The following is a 16,339-nucleotide window of genomic DNA, read 5'->3' as shown; positions in this document are numbered from 1 at the left end:
CTACCTCAGTTTTCACCTTGGTAAAGGGGGTAGGGGGCCTTAGTTACCTAGTGCTGCTATAACAGAAATACCACAAGTGGATGGTTTTAACAAACAAATTTATTTTCTCACAGCTCAGGAGGCTAGAAGTCTGAATTCAGAGCACTGGTTTTAGGGGAAGGCTTTCTGTCTGTCAGTTCTGTAGGAAGGTCCTTGTCCAGTTTCTGCTTCCTGGTTCCTTGGAGATCACCATGTGGCTTGGCATCAATCTTGCCCCACCTGTACGTGCTTAATGTGCTCATTTTATATCTTGTAAGAGATTGACTCTGCAAACCCTGCACTACTAATCCCGCTTCGTTAACTTAACAGACAACCTCTTCCCAAATGGAATTAAAACCACAGGCATAGAGGTTAGGATTTACAACATGTATTTTGGGGGTACACAATTCAATCCATAATATTCCACCCTTTGCCCCCCCATTCATGTCCTTCCACCATGCAAAACACATTCAACCCATCACATCATCCCCAAAGCTTTAAATCAACTCCAAGTCTAAAATCTCATCTTCTCAATCCTCTTAAGACTTATATGGTAAGACTTTAGGTATATTCCACCCTGGGGCAAAATTCCTCTTCATCTGTGAACCTGTGAAATCTAGAACATAGTTTATCTGTTTCCAAAGTACGGTGGTAGAACTGGCCCAAGGTAGATATTTCCATTACAAATGGGAGAAATTAGAGGGAAAGAAGGTAACAGGCACCAAGGAAGTCCAAAACCCAACATAACAAATTACATTAGTTCTCAAAAACTGAAAATAATCCCCTCTTTGAGACCATCAGACTCTGGGTTTTGGCCATGCTTTCTGGATTCTGGGTGGAGGCCCCTTAGCCCTCACTTCAGTTCTGCCCTTCAAGCCCTCTGGAATAGCAACTCCGCTCCCTCAGCTTTAGGTGGTTCCATTTTCCTAGTCCGTCTGAGTGGCGATCCTACCCCTTCAGCCCTGGTAGTCCCGTTCTTCTACCCCTCGGGTGTGGCAGCCCCATCCCCCTGGCACACCTTAAAGACAACCCTGCATTCTGGAACTGAGCTGGTGAAGATCCAACTCTTTGATACTTAGGAGGCTGTGGCCCTACTCTTTGAAACCAAGAAGGCCCTTCTTCCGGCACTCCTTTAAACAGTTCTGTTGATCTCCAAGGCACTCCAGGGATGGTCCTTTTCTTTTCTTGAAGAACAGGTATAGCCCCTTTGGCCTGTTTCTTGACTGTTTCCTGCCTGTAGAATTCCAAGAGGCAGTGTTCTTTCCTTCCATATTTCTCTGTCCCCTTCAGACGAAGCTGATGGGTTTTCTGACATGGTAGTTGGTTAGGTCCATCAGTCACAGGCTCAGTCTCTTTAATAAAAGATCATATTGCAATGTTCTTGGTGAACATTCTAGGACATGTGTCCTTAGTTTATACAGTGGAATTTTCCAAATCTTTTAAGTTCTGTTACCATTTTGCCCAGTACATTTTTTAGTCCATCTCTTTCCTCTTGTACTTTACTATAAGCAGAAAGGAAAAACCAGGCAGCCCCTTTAAGACCTTGCTTAGAAATCTCATGAGCCAAATATCCAGGTTCATCACTTACAAGTTCTACCTTCCACCAAACATTTGAACATAATTCAAGTTCTTTGCCACTGCATAAAAAGCATCACCCTTCCTTCATTATCCAGTCACATGTTCATCATTTCCTTTTAAAGCCTCACGAGAAGCACATCTAATGTCCACGTTTCTAGCAATGTTCTATTGCGGACACCATATGTATTCTCTAAGACAATATTTTTAGCTCTCTTCACTCTGTGCCGTCACCAGAATTCCTTTGATGTCAACAACAATCTCTTCCAGGAAATCTAAGCTTTTACGACTAAGAAGCCCTTAAAACTCTTCCAGCCTCTACCCATCACCCAATTCCAAAATTCCACATTTTAAGTGTCTGTTACAGCAGCACCCCCACTTCTCGGTACTTAACGTTAGAGTGGCTGAATTACAAAGCCAGTTGAATTCTCAACCTCAATTGGTGTCTGAAGTTAAAGTGACAGTACTGATTGGGAAGAAACAGGATTCTGAAACTTGGAATGGGGACATATGGGCACATAATCAGTGTGACCCAGGACAAGGTGCACTACACTACACTGCAAAAGAGATGGTTGATTTTTCTAATATATACAGACACCTGGGGAATATGTATAGAAATGGTTATTAATGATGCAAAGAACACAAAATTGGATCAGTCTGAGTTTATTGATATGGGCCCACTAAGCACAGATCCTCTATTCAATGTTTCAGCCCAAGAGGTTAGAAAAGGATCTGATTATTTGGCTGGTTTACTGAAGCATGGATTAAGCTACACTAAATCAAGTTAAATGCCAGACCTGCCTCAGTATACTGTAGAAGAAGGTATCCAAAGGCTTAGGGAAACTGGCATGCTAGAGTGAATTTATCAGGTAAGACACACAGACTTCCTTATGGAGTGCCCAGAGGACACACCTTTTACCACAACAGTGAGGGACAAATTTGTGGAGGGAGCCCAAGTATCCTTGAAGACTGCTGTGATTGCTATCTCATGTAAGTCAGATTTGACAGAGGGAACTGCCCTAACTGAATTAAGACACTGAGCTTTAATGGGGCTGATGATTGACCCCGTGGCGGTAAGGGGCCAAGTTGGCAGCACTTAATCAACAAAGACAAGGTTGGCATGGTTCCTGAAATGGACAGCATAGTCAAAGGAGTAATCAGAATAGTCTGGCTCATATGGACTTGTGACATTGCCTACTTAGTTGTGGTGTCCCTAGGAGTGAAATAGACAGGAAATCTACTAAATATTTACTTGATCTCTGTAAGTGGGAGAATTCTAGGTCAAGTGAATGGCAGTCTAACTTGAATCTCCAGAATAAAGAGCCATGGCCCCTCAGTCGATTCCCAGACTTGAGCCACTTTACAGACCCACAACCCCTTGAATGAAGGGCAGAGTGGGGTCCCCTTGAGGAAGTACCCCATTGCACTGCCAAAAATTTATCCTGTTAATCTTTGTCCCAGCTTTCCCCAAAGGGATCTATGGCCTTTTACAAGAGTGACTATTCACTGGGGAAAAGGAAATAATCAGCCTTTTGGGGGATTACTGGGCACTGGCTCTAAACTGACACTAATTCCAGGAGACCCAAAACATCACTGTGGCCCACCAGTCACAGTAGGTGTATGCAGAGGTCAGGTTATTAAGGAGTCTTAGCACAGGTCTGGAGCCCTGGTGGTGCAGTGATTAAGAACTCAGCTTCTAACCAAAAGGTCAGTAGGTCAAATCCCCCAGCTGTTCACTATGGGGAAGCTCTACTCTTTCCTGCAGGGTTGCTATGAGTTGGAAGCGACTCAATGGCAATGCGTTAACAGTTAAGCTCAGTGGGTGCAGTGGGTCCCCAAACCTATCCTGTAATGGTTTCCCCAGTTCCAGAATGCATAATTGAAATAGACATACCCAGCAACTGGCAGAACCCCCACACTAGATTTCTGACATGTGGAGTAAGGGCTACTATGGTAGGAGAAGCCAAGTGGAAGCCATTAAAACTGTCCCTACCTAGGAAATAGTAAACTAAAAGTAATACTATATTCCTGGAGGGATTGCAGAGATTACTGCCACCATCAAGGACTTGAAGGATGCAAGGGTGGTGATTCTCACCACATCCCTTGTCTTAGTCATCCAGTGCTGCTAAATAGAAATACCAGAAGTGAATGGCTTTAACAAAGAGAAATTTATTTTCTCACAGTCTAGTAGGTTACAAGTCCAAATTCAGGGTGTTGGCTCCAGGGGAAGTCTTTGTCTCTCTGTCAGCTCTGGAGGAAGGTCCTTGTCCGCAATCTTCCCGTGATTGAGGAGCTTCTCAGGCACAGGAACCCCAGGTCCAAAGGATGTGCTCCACTCCTGGTGCTGCTTTCTTGGTGGTATTGAGGTCCCCAACTTTCTGCTTGCTTCCCTTTCATCTCTTTAAAGATAAAAGGTGGTGCAGGCAGGGAAAATCCTTTATATATATATATAATTTTTTATTGTGCTTTAAGTGAAAGTTTACAAATCAAGTCAGTCTGTCAGGGAAAATCCTTTTACATTGGATCAGGAATGTGGCCTGAACAAGGGTGTTACATCCCACACTAATCCTCTTTAACCACAGGCAGAGATCATGATTTATAATACCTAGGAAAATCATGAAATGGAGGACAAGCACACGTGGCCTAACTAAATTGACACATATTTTTTAGGGGGACACAATTCCATCCATGCCATCCCCATTCAACTCGCCTATTTGGCCTATGCAAAAACCAGATGAAACTTGGAGAATGATAGTGGATTATTGAAAATTTAACCAGGTTGTGACTCTCCTTGCAGCTGCTGTTCCAGATATGGTTTCACTGCTTGAGCAAATTAATACATTTCTTGGTACTTGGTTTGCAGCTATTGATCTGGCCAGTGCCTTTTTCTCAATTCCAGTATTGAAGCAAAACTAGAAGTAGTTTGCCAGCAATACACCTTCAGTGTCCTACCTCAGAGGTATATCAGCTCTTCAGCCCTATGTCATAATTTAGACCACAGGGACCTTGATCGACTCTCCCTTCCACAAGATGTCACACTGGTCCATTACACTGATGCCATTATGATGATTGGACCTAGTAAGGAAGAAGTATCAATGTTTCTAGACTTATTGTTAAGACATTTGTGTGTTAGAGGATGGAAAATTAACACAACAAAAATTCAGGTGCCTTCTACCTCAGTGAAATTTCCACGGGTCCAGTGGCATGGGACATGTTGAGCTATTCCTTCTAAAGTAAAGGGTAAGTTGTTGTACCTGGCCCCTCCTACAACTCAAAAGGAGGCACAATGCCTGGTGGGCCTCTTTGGATTTTGAAGGCAACATATCCCTCATTTGGGTGTGCTACTCCAGCCTATTTATCAAGTGACTTGAAAAGCTGCTAGTTTTCAGTGGGGTCCAGAACAAGAGAAGGCTCTTCCACAGGCTCAGACTGCCATGCAAGCCACTCTGCCACTTGAGCCATATGATCTGGCTGATATGATAGTGCTTGAAGTGTCATAGGCAGATAGAGATGCTGTTTGCAGTCTTTAGCAGGCCCCTATTGGTGACTCATCACGAAGACCCTTAGGATGTTGGAGCAAAGCCCTGCCATCCTCTGCAGATAACTACTCTCCTTTTCAGAAACAGCTCTTGGCTTGTTACGGGGCCTTAATAGAGACTGAACAGTAAACCACAGGCCACCAAGTCACCATGCAGCCTGAGCTGCCCATCATGAACTGTATTCTCTGACCCACAGAGTCACAAAGTCAAATGTGCACAGCAGCACTCCATGATTAAATGGAAGGGGTATATACAAGATTGATCTCGAGCAAGACCTGAAGGCAAAAGTGAGTTGCATGAGGAAGTGGCCCAAATACTCATGGGCCCCACTCCAGTCACATTACATTCCCTCTCCCAGTCTGCACTTATGGCCTCATGGGGAGTTCCTTGTGATTACCTGACAGAAGAAGAAAAAACTTGTGCCTGGTTTACAAATGTTTCTGCGTATGTCCACCACTCAAAAGCGGACAGTGGCAGCACTGAAGCCCCTTTCTGGTACCTCCCTGAAGGCCAGTGATGAAGGGAAATCCTTCCAGTAGGCAGAACTTCGAGCAGTGCACCTGGTTGTTCATTTTGCTCGGAAAAAGAGATGGCCAGATGTGCAATTGTATACTGATTCATGGGCTGTGGCCAGTGGTTTGGCTGGATGGTCAGAGACTTGGAAAGAACATGATTTGAAAACTGGTGACAAGGTGGTATAGGGAAGAGGCATATGGATAGACCTCATTGAATGGGCCAAAGAAATGAAGATATTTGCATCTCATGTGAATGCTCATCAAAGGGTGACTTCAGCAGCAGAGGAGTTTAACAATCAAGTGGATAGGATGACACGTTCTGTGGAAATCAGTCATCCTCTTTCCCCAGCCACTCCTATCATTGCCCAAGGAGCTCATGAACAAAGTGGCCATGGTGGCAGTGTTGGAGATTATGCATGGGCTCAGCAACATGGACTTCCACTCACCAAGGCCACCTTGGTTACAGCCACTGCCGAGTACCCAATCTGCCAGCAGCAGAGGCCAACACTAAGTCCCCAATATGGCACTATTCCTAGGGATGATCAGCCAACAACCTGGTGGCAGGTTGATTACATTGGACTACTTTCCTCATGGAAAGGGCAGTGTTTTGTTCTTACTGGGATAGACATTTACTCTGGATATGGACTTGCCTTCCTAGCACACAATGCTTCTGCCAAAAATATCACCCGTGGACTTACAAAACGCCTTATCCACTGTCATAGTATCCTATACAGCATTGCCTTGGATCACATAACTCATTTCACAGCAAATGAAGTGCAGAAATGGGCCCATCCTCACAGAATTCACTGGTCTTACCATGTTCCCCATCATCCTGAAGCAGCTGTGCCAGCTAGGTGCTAACACTTTGCAGCATTGGGGCAATGTTCTCCAGGAGGATATATATGCTCTAAACTAGCATCCAATATATAGTGCTGTTTCTCTCATAGTCAGGATTTGTGGGTGCAGGAGTCAAGGAGTTGAAATGAGATTGGTACCAGTCACTATTACCCCTAGTGACCCACTCACAAAATTTTTGCTTCCTGTCCCTGCAACCCTTTGCTCTGTGGGTCTAGTGGTCTTAGTTCCAAAGGGAGGAATACTCTCACCAGGAGACAAACAATGATTCCATTGAACTGGAAGTTAAGGATGCCACCCAGCCACTTTGGGCTCCTCATGCCTCTGGATCAACAGGCAAAGAAGTGAGTTACTGTATTGGCTGATGTGATTGATCCTGACTACCAAGGGGAAATCAGACTGATGTCATATAATGGAGATAAAGAAGTGTATACCTGGAATACAGGAGACCTTTTAGGCCGTTTCTTAGTACTACCATGCCCTGTGATTAAAGTCAATGGAAAACTACAGCAACTCAATTCCAACATGACAACTAATGGCCGAGATCCTTCAGGAATGAAGGTTTGGATCACCCTGCCAAGGCATAGAACCATGAGCAGCTGAGGTGCTTGCTGAGGGCAAATGGAACATGGAATGGGTAGTGGAAGAAGGTAGTTCTATATGCCAGCTATGACATGACCAATTGCAGAAATGAGGACTGTAATTGTTTTCAGTATTTTTTCCTTGTTCTGTTATACATGTATATGTGCACACATATATATATGTATACTTACATATATATGTAAGTATGTATACAGCAAATATCTTTGTTTTCTTCCCTCCTTTATTCCGTTACTTATTATAAAACATAAGATGTAAACAGGGCTAGTGCATTTTCGGTTGTACGCATGTTAGTTGTATCATGTTAGGTACAAGTATGACTTTATCATATCTTTATTTAGAGATTCTGTATGGTTTAAGGAGCTATGTACAGGTTCCAGGTTGACAAGGGGTGGACTATGAGGGTTAACGTTACGTGTGAACTTGGCTAGGCCATGATTCTCAGTGATTTGGCAGACATTATGTAATCACCCTCCATTTTGTTATTTGATGTGAGCAGCCAAGCATTGAAAGGGGAGTTCCCTTGGGTGTGTTGCCTGCATACAATATATATGGATGTTCTTGCAAAGCTTGCCTTCTCTCGATCCTCCATCCAAATCATCATCCTCTAACCTCCAGTTCTCGGAGTGTGAGCCAGCAGCCTGCCATCTAACCTGCAAATTGTGGGGTTCACCAGCTCCCGCAGCCCCATGAGCCATCTGCCTGCCATCTGACCTGCTGATTTTGGATTTGTCAGCCGTTGCAATCACGTGAGTCAGGAGAAGCCTCTAGCCTGATACTTGACTCATGGATTTGGGAGTTGCCAGCCTCCACATCTGCATGAGCCATTTCCTTGAAATAAATCTCTCTCTCTCTTTACACATTTCACTGGTTTTGTTCGTCTAGAGAACCCATCCTAAGACAGGGGGTGATACCTTTTGCTATCGAGTCTGTTCTGACTCATAACAGCCCTATAGGACAGAGTAGAACTGCCCTATAGAGTTTTCAGGGCTGTAATCTTTACAGAAGCAGACTGCCACATCTTTCTCTCACAGACTAGCTGGTGCGTTTGAACTGCCAACCTTTTGGTTAGCAGCTGAGCACTTAACCACTGCACCACTGGCACTCCTTGCAGGGTGAGGCGGTGATAATACATACCTATGATGTGGAATTATTTTGTGACATCTGCATATAAATCACAGAACTGGCTAATAAAAAAAAAAAATAGTAAGGGTCAAATATATATTAATTGTTTTGTGATCACGTTATTCACAATCACCCTGAAAACCGGTTATTATTTCTGGCATTTTACAGATTAAGAAATAGTCTTGGGGAATTTATTGAACAGACATTTGGATATCAACCACATACTAGATCTCGGACAAACAGACCCAGCCCTTGCCCTTATGGAATTTGGCAGTACATAATTACAATTCATGATGACTGCTACAAAGGCCATGAATAGCGGCAGTGACAGAATAACAAAGGGTCCTCACCTCTCTGACATAGTATTTAATAAGATCTGAAGGGTTAGAAGATAACCGAAGGGGGGCAGGGGAATGGAAAGGGAGGAGCATTACCAGGTACAGAAAAGAGTATGTGTGAGAGACCCTAATGCAGGAAAATGTTGGGCATTGTCTAGAGGCTGAAAGCCACTGTGGAGCAGGACTGGCAATGGATGAGGGTGGTGGAAGCTATCAGAGGTGTTCAGCAGGCATGTGATATGATCAGATGGTTTGGAAAATATGACTGGCTCTTGTGTGGAGAATAGATCGGAGAGAAGAAAAGGAATTGGGGAGACTGAAGGATGGAGGCTATTGTAGTCCAGAGCAGAGATCCGAGTGCTTGGCAGTGGAGATGGAGAGAGGTGGATGGTTTTTTGAGGATACTCAGGATGTAGAAACAGCAGTGGAATTGAGACCAATAGTACTCTAAAGCCAGTGTACACTCTCCAACCTTTTGAAAGAGCAAAGCCCAAGGAGCCCAGGAACAGGCTCCCATCCCCTGATCCTTAGTGCCTGGCACTGCCTGGCACAGGGGTGCTCTAAAAACCACGTCAATTGAAGGTCTGAATGCGGGACTTTCTCCTCTTCCTTTACCTACAGCTCATATTTTTTGCCTCTTTTTTCCCTTCACTGCCTTTTCTTTGTATTGTGGTCAAGAATATCTTTCACTTGGTGCCTATTTCCTTCCCTCTTGCCTTCATAAAATTGATTCTGTAAAAATATACTGTTTAAAACATTTTTCCTGGCCAAGCAAATATGCCCAGCTGTCACACTAATACCACACTGCTAGAACACGCCTGTAACACTATTTCCCAACTCTCCTCTGAACCAACACAGCAAATGGAGTTCTAAACAGTTCTCCTGGTGGAGGTCAGCCCAGGTCTTTGTGACACTCTTAGCTGTTGCTCAGACAGGTGCCAATGGGAAAACAGCTGTCTGTTAGCTGCCACTTCATAGCTAATGAGTTCCCTGTATCCTAAAGACTGAGGTAGCACCGAGTAGCAAATTCAGGCCTAGAAGTCAGGAAATTGAGGCTCCAGTCTCAGCCTCCCACTCACATTCTACAAGAAGGACTCAACCTCCCTGAGCCTCACTTACCTCGTCAAAATAAATGAGGCCATACCAGAACACTTCACAATAGTAAACATATCCAACATTTCCTATCACTGTTTCACTGCAGGAAGCAGAAGCTGGAGTCAAGAGAGCTCATTTGTACATCAGTTCAAAATTGGGATAATATTTTACATGTAAGTCAAGTCTTATGATGTGGCAATGATCAAGTAGGTGTTGCCTACCCTCTTATTTTAATAAATTCCAAAAATGTGAAGTCTACTAATGCAGTGTAATAATGCTTATATGTTGCTTACTTCTCTAGATCTCAAGGGGTAGTTTATATTAACTCTGTTATGAACTAAGAACTATCTTTAGCTAAGAGGACATTTCTTTACTGCTAGGGGCTCTATCAAGCAAAGAGGCCCATAAAGTCTTCTAGGGCAATTCATAATTGACTAGAAAACTATATTCATATGTCTACTGGTTCAAGAATACAAAATATATATAAAGCTATTCTCCATTTTAGTTCTTAATTTCATCACATAATTTATAGTTTTAGGGGGTATAGAGTTTTTCTTAATAATGAGTAAGCTCCTAGCACAGTATTTCATACATAGTTTAAAAAAAATTTTTTTTTTTAAATAATTACAGACTCACAATAAGTTTCAAAAATAGTGCAGAGAGGTCCCCTGTACCCATCACCCAGTTCCCCCCAATGACAGCATCTTGCATAGCTATACCCGTACGTGTTGCCTTTGAGTCGATTCCAACTCGTAGCGGCCCTACGGGACAGAGCAGAACTGCCCCACAGGGTTTCCAAAGAGCGCCTGGCAGATTCGAACTGCCAACTTTTTGGTTAGCAGCTGTAGCACTTAACCACTATGCCACCAGGGTTTCCTGCATAACTATAGTATGTTATTAAAACCAGGAAATTGACCTTGGCAATTGACCTGAAATACTCTTATATAGTATTTCACTTAGAAATCGCTACTATCAAAATGGGCTTAGTTAGCTCTTATTTTTTTAATTAATTAAAAAATTAATTTTGGCATTCTGTTAGGCATTTTGTAAAAAAATTGATAAGAATTTAAAAATGTTGCCATGTAAGTATTTGTATGTTACGGTAATGGTAGTTAAGACTGATGCATGTTCACTTTGATCTGCAAGATTAATTTGTACTAGCTCTAGTAAAGACACTAAACTTTAAGGATTCATGAATGAGGGTTCCTTAAAGGCCTTCAGACAAGCCAGGAGTAAAAGTGCAAACTCCTAACCCAGTACTAAAGGTTGGCAGTATTCTTGTTGTTGAGAAAATAAGTCTGGTTTAAGCTAAAATACACTGGAACTTGTTTTCTTTGCAGACTAGGTCATTTCACAAATTCTGGCCCTTTTTCTCTCCACATGTGAGCCATACACTTTTAAGACAGAAGATTTTGGATTTTATTTGGGGTAAATGGAGAGAGAAGAGGAGAGGAGAGATAGAAAAGAGTAGAAGGCTCAAATATGTCCAAACTTGGTCAGCCTCACCTTTTGCTGCTTGTAACTAAATGAAAATATGATTTAGGCATGTCTAATGCAATTTGATTGTTGTGAGGTTGTAAGTTTTCATGATTTCTTTTCACTTGAATGTATTGAACTTCAAGATACTTCTGTCTGAGCCACTGAGAATCTATTACTGGAGCGTGTTTAAACAAGCTCATCTCTGTTTTCATGTTATCTGCCCAGAATTCAGAGTGGCAAAGGGTTTACTTAGCGTGTATGTTTCTCTATACCTGAGGAAATCACATCAGAGCAGCCATGTGACTATCATGTGCTCCTCAACGCCTATCCACACAGAGCAGTGGGTGGGTTTGGGTGTGGAGAAGGGCGTGTGGAAGGGATGGAAAGGGTTGTTCCAAATACTAGCTTTCACCTGCCTGGTAGGGGAGCTGCTATCACACTATTGGGCTTAGCATGCCTCTCTCATGCCGTCATCTCTCGCCCTGTGATTCCAGAAGCCTCCCAGGAACCCCAAGCAAGTAAACCTGTAGTTGGGAGCACAAGTTCACTACCACAGCATCTGTGAAGAAACACAAATCTGTTTCCCCCCCCTCCCCTGGCCAAGTACAAAAGTAGGAGACCTAGTAGTGCCATGGTTAAGCACTCGGCAGCTAACCGAAAGGTCGGGAGTTCGAACCCACCAGCCACTCCTCAGGAGAAAGATGTGGCAGTCTGCTTCTGTGAAGATTTATAGCCTTGGAAACCCTATGGGGCAGTTCTTCTCTGTCCTTTATAGGGTCACTATGAGTTTTATGAGTCAGAAGCAACTCACAGCAATCCGTTTGGTTTTTTGGGTAAGTAAAAAAAGAATTTACTGCTGTAATCAAGGGATCTGTCCTTAGGAATGTAATTTTATCAGTTAACTTGACATTTATGCTCTTGTGTAGAAAGGAAGCACCTCCGTTCATTGGAAACAACTTTGGAGCCACGTCAAATAAACTTAATCACATGCTTCACATGTATTTCTTCATTTTACAGCGATGAGGGTTTAGTCCGGTGCCTTCCCCTGAGACAGCATGACTGTGGACCACTCCCATCTTGTGCAAGGCGGCATGAGTCGTGTCTTCCTGGCCTGTGCCCGGAGCCTTCCTCCTAGGTGCCTCTGAGCAGCCTTAGGCACAGCACACAGGAAGCTGCATTTTGTCTGTTTTGAATTCCTGGCTGGCCTCCTGTTCTTGAATGAACCAGTGTTCCTGTACGCGGTGTTTCTGTTTAGTCATTGATGGATGTTCTAGGCTGAGCAGAAGCCAGGTGACCGTTCCTTCAGTTGAGTGAGTAACCAGAGCCTCTGTTCAGCTCTGAGGGCAGCTTCTCCGGCTCCAGGCTGCAGAGGCAGCGCCATGCACCCACAGCAGCCCAGGCACATGATAAGACTTGTCTGTGCACCACATCATCCCAGCCCAGAGCCTCTAATTACATGTCTGAGTGTTTAGAAGAACGCAGGTGGCCTGTGCTCACATGGTCCAAGAACTGTGAAGATAGCGCCGATGCAATTCTCACTGCCAATGACGAGGTCGGGGGTGGGGAAGGCACCTCAAAGCTCCAGTGCGTCATTTCAGTACAAATTATAATAATCACATTCCAAAGAAAACAAGAGACCATTTAATAAGCTAGTGCTTTTTTCTTAAAGCATTGCCACTATTTTATTTTCCCATAAAAGTTCCAAGCCCAACCTTTTTTGTTTTTACATCACAGCTTCCCATTGGCCCCTCTAACTTAGTCCAGGCAGAAACCTACTTGGTGCTACCGGAGATTCGGAGATTCGGCGTGCAAAAAAGCAAAATAACAACGCATCTAAATGGTGGTGTATTATCCTTTCCACAATGTAGCTTTATCTTGCTACTTGTCTCATGGCATGGAATTCTGGTTAATTTAGCTTGTTAGCAGGTATCTTTGGTTTAATAAAATTGAAACCCATTGCCATCAAATCAATTATCAACCCTATAGGGCAGGGTAGAACTGCCCCATGGAGTTTCCAAGGCTGTAAATCTTTACAGAAGCAGGCTGCCACATCTTTCTCCTCGGAGTGGCTCGTGAGTTCAAACCACCAGCCTTTTCCACCAGCCTTTTGGTTAGCAGCTGAGCGCTTAAGCACTGCACCACCAGGGCTCCTTTAACAGTATTAACAGCTACCAATTATCAGAAACTCGCTACTTGTCAGGCACTCTGCTGGGACACACTGAAATATTTTTGTGTGATATCATTAGAACCAAGAGATCTAGTTTAAAAGAAAGGTCATTTGCACAGAGCGAAGGGGGAAAGCCACTGTCACTGGAATTGGAATTGGGACCGGCATTGACTGATCAGTGGCTTATTGATGAAAGCTGCAGTGTGGGAGCCTGTAAGCCAACAGTTGTTGATCTTGTCAGTAACATCAGCTGTGTAGGAGGGTTCTGAGGCCAGCAGCCAGAAATCTGTTTTTGTTTTTGTTTTGGAAGCTAAATTTTTTTTTTTCTTCCAACCCTAGTGATGATGCTGAATCAGTTCGATTGTTCCTTTCACAAGAATCCACAGACTTTAACAATAATATACTGTCATTTGGCATCTGGTCGTTTATAAGAATCTGATAAAGAAATTGATTTACTCAATTGAAATGCTTATTTGAATTTTTTGTTCTCCCACTGAAACCTGGAATATTAGTCTATGAACAACTTCCAGCAATGTAATTTTTCTTAAGTTATATGATTTAATGATTCCATGAATTCAGTAATCACAAAAAGGCAGTTTTCTGGAAACGGAGTTTTCTCTGACCAGCCTTGGTATAGGCAAAAAAGAGGTGTTATCATTCACCCAGCATGCATTGTAAATCTGTCCTTGCTTAATCCCCGCCCAAATGCCCATTTCCATCTATACGAACTCATATTATTCTTTGTGAATCATACATAAATGCCACACCCTGAGCTGCACAGAAAGCTTTGCTGTATTATTTAGACATCAGTGTGTACTGAGACAAGTTGTGGCTGATTTAGAAGTCCATATGTGTTTTCTGGAATTGTTTATCACTTCACCTTTCCACAACTGGTTCTATGTGGGAATTTAACTGAAAGATTTTCTTCTCAAATTTGATAACCTGATTTTGAGGATATATTTTTAACTCCTTTTCTGGTAACTCCTGCTCTGATGTTGGTAGGTCTCTTTTCCTGTCAGCTTGAACTTCAACCAGAACGAAATAACACCATATTATTCCCAGGATGCAAGACTACTCTTTGATAGGCCACAGCCAGGAATGTAATGTGATAGGGCTATGGAGAGTTATGGAAATTTCCTCCACAGGCAGCCTAGCATGTGTGCCTCCTGCCACTCCTGCTAAAAAAAAGTCTCCAGAAATCACACGCACACAGACACATGATATATATATATAAGTGTGTGTGTGCGTGTGTATAGATATATGTGAAATAGGGCATTATGTGACTTGGACATTGTATGAACACCATATTATATACAGGCAGTCCCCAGATTACAAACAAGTTCCATTTCTAATTCTGTCTTCTTTAAGTCGAATTTGTACGTAAGTCAGGACAGGTACGGTTCATATCTAACGTCAGTTATCCAAATGTCTGTCTTAGTGTACAGTATATAGTGTACCTTTCTATGCATGAAAAACATTAAATACTTTCAGATACACTGAAACATCTTTAACATAATAATACAGTAATAATAATATTTTGATGTGTGTCACAAAGTGGCACCCATTTGTTATAATAAACCATTTATATATCTTGAATTTTTGATATAATAGGCTTTACGGGGGTTGGGACCACAGATATATACGCAGTCAGGCATCGTCCAAATGGGCATTGTGGGTATGTGGCAGATGACTGTAAATTTTTTTTTTTTTTTAATAAAACCTACCGACATATCGAAGCACTGGAGGTGCAGTGGTTAAGAACTACAGCTACTAACCGGAAGGTCAAAAGATTGGCAGCTCAAATCCACCAGCCACTCATTGGAAACCCTATAGGGCATTTCTGCTCTATCCTATACAGTCATTATGGCTTGATGGCAACAGGTTTATTGGCATATCAGGCTGTTTCAGGAATTCATGAAAGGTAGAAAGCAGATAGGTGGATTTGATAGATAAATAGGACCAAAGTGAAAGAGAAACTAAACACCCATAGGAAATGACTTCTGTGAAGGTAGTTCTGAGAGTTATGAGAAAGCTGTACATTTACGGAAATAGAACAGGAAGGAGTCCTCGGGTAATCATCAGAGTGATTATTGGGGGAATTATTTTCAGAGCATCAGCCAGCCAGCTTCTGCCCCTGCCCCACCTCTCTTGTAGTAACCTGCCCAGTGTGTGCCCACAGGCTACAGCGTTGGTGCCAGAGAGGCACATCAAGGTCCCAGAACAGCAAGAAATCTCTAGGTGGCATAGAGACCCCTCCCAATGGACAGCACCCAACCCTACCTCAAGCCCTGTCCAGAATCATGTGCCCTTCCTTTTCCACAGTCACCAGAGGCAAGCTCAGGTCATCAGAACCTGGATCCACAGTCAGGAGGACAGGGATTTTCAAACACAAATAGGAACATAAAATAAAAAAATCACCAAGCATTTGAGGAAAATTAAGAACAGCACAAAACTCAATAAACAAAGACTAACATCCATACAAACATTCATAAAACAAGCAGCTGTTAAAATAATCCTTAGAGATTAGACAGAATATTACCTCCAGGAAATAAGAACATGCTAGTGTGGGGGAAAACAAACAAACAAAAAAGGCTGAAGAAAAGCTAACACACAGGGTACATCCAGAACAAGAGGCCCTGGGTAGCACAAACGGTTAAGCGGTTCACTATTAGCCATAAAGACTGGTGATTTGAACCACCCAGAGGAGCTTCAGAGACAGGCCTGGCGATCTGCTTCCAAAAGGTCACGGCCTTGAAAACCCTACAGAACACAATTCTACTCTGACACACATGGGGTCACCATGCGTTGGAATCGACTCCATAGCAACCAACAACAGCAACAGATCCAGAACATCCATATCCATCTAACAGGAATCGGAGAAGGAAGAAATGGGGAATGGCACGGAAGAAATAATTAAAACATAACGGAAGGAAATTTCCCACATCTGAAGAAAGATAACAGCTCTGCACGTGGATACGGAACTCTGAATGCCAGATGATTTCCTTGAAAATAAGACCACACTAAGACACATTT

This window comes from Elephas maximus, chromosome 3 (genome assembly GCF_024166365.1).
Source record: "Elephas maximus indicus isolate mEleMax1 chromosome 3, mEleMax1 primary haplotype, whole genome shotgun sequence".
Taxonomy (NCBI): domain Eukaryota; kingdom Metazoa; phylum Chordata; class Mammalia; order Proboscidea; family Elephantidae; genus Elephas; species Elephas maximus.
The sequence above is the reverse complement of the archived record's forward strand: the minus strand, read 5'-3'. Positions refer to the sequence as shown.